At 37.5% G+C, this 3,210-nt stretch overlaps 1 pseudogene; it reads right to left on the bottom strand.

Annotated features, from left to right (window-relative positions):
- Window positions 1-2,204: 2,204 nt before the first annotated feature.
- On the bottom strand, window positions 2,205-2,801 carry LOC148018788 (uncharacterized; annotated as a pseudogene).
- Between the last annotated feature and the right edge of the window lie 409 nt (window positions 2,802-3,210).

Below are 3,210 nucleotides of genomic sequence, written 5' to 3'. Positions count from 1 at the left end.
GTCAGTCATACATACTGACAAGAGAGTAATGGGAGCTTGATATTCTAACACATTATGCATCACGCCATTGTTAGAATGACATCTCAGAAAATGGATGTTGCTAAAATGAAAAATCAAGCACTTATAGAAATAACTTGTTGTATGTTAAAAAGCAAGGGGTTGCCTCACAAGTTTTGGCTAGAAGGCATTTTATGTGTGAATCATATATTAAATCATGCATCCACTAAGGTAATAAAGATGATCACAACATTCGAATCGTGGCATGGTAAGAAACCCAAAGTTGATTACTTTTGAGTGTTTGGATGCATAGCCTATGCACATGTTCCAAAAGAGCTTCGCAGAAAGCTCAATGACAAGGCTTTAAATATGCATATTTATTGGCTAAATTCAAAGAGAAAGGGATCAATAGGGATTTCATATTTGCTAAAAATGTTGCATTTTCACACGAAGAGTTTCAAATGCTAGCCACCCATGACATTGGTGATGTCTTTGAGGGTCTTCTGCCACTTTCTTTGAAATCCATGCCTGCTGCTACAAATGGCTAGACAGACATAATACAAAAAGCTATTGCTACATCACATGCATCTAAACATTAAGGTTATGGTGATGGTTTGCCTCATGTAGTGGAAGAAAGGGTTGCTGTAAATGTAGCCAAAACAATTGCTAGATGGCTATTACACACTCTCCAAGAGAATAGGATGAATGATCCCTTACATCAACACACTAGAAGGGTTGCTAGACATGCAACATATGATGCAAGGGAGGCCTGAGAGAGTGTTGAAGGAGTACCCTAGGATGGCTAAGAGCACTAATGAGCAGCAGGAAGGCAACAAGAGGGAAAGGGCAGGTAGGAGCAGACAATGCAAAATGCATCAAAGATTGCAGGGGTTGTCGTGCAGGCCTTAGGAGGCGGAAACCCCCCAATCCATTGCTTGATATCAAGCTTAGAGTGCCAGGGAGGGGGTTTCAATGATGGATGGTGGTTTGGGGTAGGCTAGAGTAAGTTCTTAGAGATTTTAGGGGGTTGATAGCAATGGCAGCTTGCAGGAAAAGAGAGAGAAGGAGGGCTAAGGCAAAAAGTAACTAAGATTTTGCCCTCTTCTAGCTCTTGAGTCTCTAAACGTGGCTTGGAACCCTTAAAATTTGCATGAAAAGGAGTGACAACCTGTTTAGTTAGCCATTTTACCTCTAGATATGTTTGAGTCTCTAGCCACAACTCCTGCTTGCTCCAGAAAGCTAAAACTAATTGTGTTCCTTCCTGTTGTACTTGTACATATGGCCTAAGTAATTAGGGTTTGAGATTTGAAAAGGAACTAGATGGAGAAAGAGGAAATGAGAAAAGGACCAAAGCCTGATACTCTGATACCACTTGTAATGAATGAAGATAAGAGGAGAGAGAAGAATGACTTGAAGAGGGAGAAAGAGAGAAGGAAAAAGAGAAAGAAAGACTAGAAGAGGAGAGAGAAAGAGAAAAAAGAGGGAAGAAGGGAGGAGGAAGCCATGGAAGCTGAAGATGAAGGTGAAGAGTATGTTCTTGATAATAACTAGTTTCCCTTTGTAATTCTTATACCTTGTATACCCCGGTGAGTGTGATTAGGTGTCTAAACCCTAGTTCCTATGTATCCCACTTGTTACATCAGTATCCTATTGTTAGCTAGTAAGTAGCTTTGTCCTATTGGTAGCTATCATTGCATGCTCATAGCTATCTTTGTATTACACTCATAGCTACCATTGTATTCTAGTAGCTACCAATGAAACATTAGTGGGTGCCATTGTCATACTAATAGGTACCACTTTTCTATTGGTAGCTGCAAGTTTCTTTCTGGTATAGCTATCAATGTCCTACTATTACCTACCATTGTTTGTTCTATTGGTAGCTAGTATCAATGCAAGATGGTAGCTACCTCTACTGCATTGGTAGCTCCCTTCTTCTAGTTAATGAAATTGGAGATTTCCTAATAAGTAACAACCTGAGTTGTGTCCTCATATTGAGAGGTACTTGAAAGCTACCAATGCAAAATTATCACCAACATGAAGTGCATTGATCAAAGCATCATGATGTCCTTCATATGCTAGATCTTCTGTCTCATCATCATCATTTACATCATTTGAAGGTTCGAGGGTAACATATTACCATGAGAAAACATGTTTTTTCTAGCTCATGAATGAGATGTCTCTTGATAATAGAACATGAACCATCGTGCTCACCCTTTCCATAAATTGAACCATAAAAATGATGTGTCATTTTTATACCTATTATTTATCATATCAAACAACACACAGAAAGGCCTCTTTGCTTTGAATTGTGATGTTGCACCATTTGATCATACCCAATGTTCCTTAAAAAACATCCCCAACTCTTTCAACCATCCAAAATGGAGAATAAAATAATGTTGAAAAAAAATGGTATCATGGGTTTTATCATCATGTATATAGAAATGGTAGTACTTTTGGACACTACCTGCGCTATGCACATATGTGATGTGGACAAAGATTGTGACTTGGCTAGAAAACCAATCCATGGATTGCACCTCATTTTGCTCTTTGAATGTGTAGTTTTCTCTAAATTCTACTATGGACACAACCATATCGTCGAGAAACCAAGTAAAACACTCTTTAAATTGCTTTGCTTGCTATCTATAAACAAAAATATGCATTATAAACTTCCCTAAATGATCCCTAAATAGTATGAAAAGTTATTTGCTTTGCATCTCCTTTATTGATAGAACTTTTATTTTCTTCTTCTTCCAAGTCTCTATACAACTAACTTGAATATCCTCAAATATCTTTACTATTACCATGTGTGCACTATATACTTCCTTTGTCGTGTATATATGCAACTTTTGTGAAAGTCCACATAATATGCAGTCACCAATCAAACACTTCGATGCAAAAGTTGTGTAATGTTGGAGTAAGTCATTGTGTGAGAGTTACATTTCTCATCTTGACCACAAATATCACATTGACCAATTGCACTCTTTCCCGTGTATACCATAATGAACTTGTCTTATAATTAGATTTACAATATCCCTCATAAATGACATTTGCACATGCATGATGTAGTAACAACTATACCAATCTTGAAGCTTGCATACAAAGTAAGGTTTCAACTTCTTTAAGGCCCTTTACTAGATTCGCAACTCTCGATGATTTTTTTTGAAGGCAAGGTGCATTAAATGCAAATAATTCGTAAATTTGATTAAAAATTCT

This window comes from Lygodium microphyllum, chromosome 20 (assembly GCF_053477565.2).
Source record: "Lygodium microphyllum isolate KBCC chromosome 20, Lygodium_microphyllum_v1.1.10, whole genome shotgun sequence".
Taxonomy (NCBI): Eukaryota; Viridiplantae; Streptophyta; class Polypodiopsida; order Schizaeales; family Lygodiaceae; genus Lygodium; species Lygodium microphyllum.
This window is presented reverse-complemented; position numbering and strand designations above follow the sequence as displayed.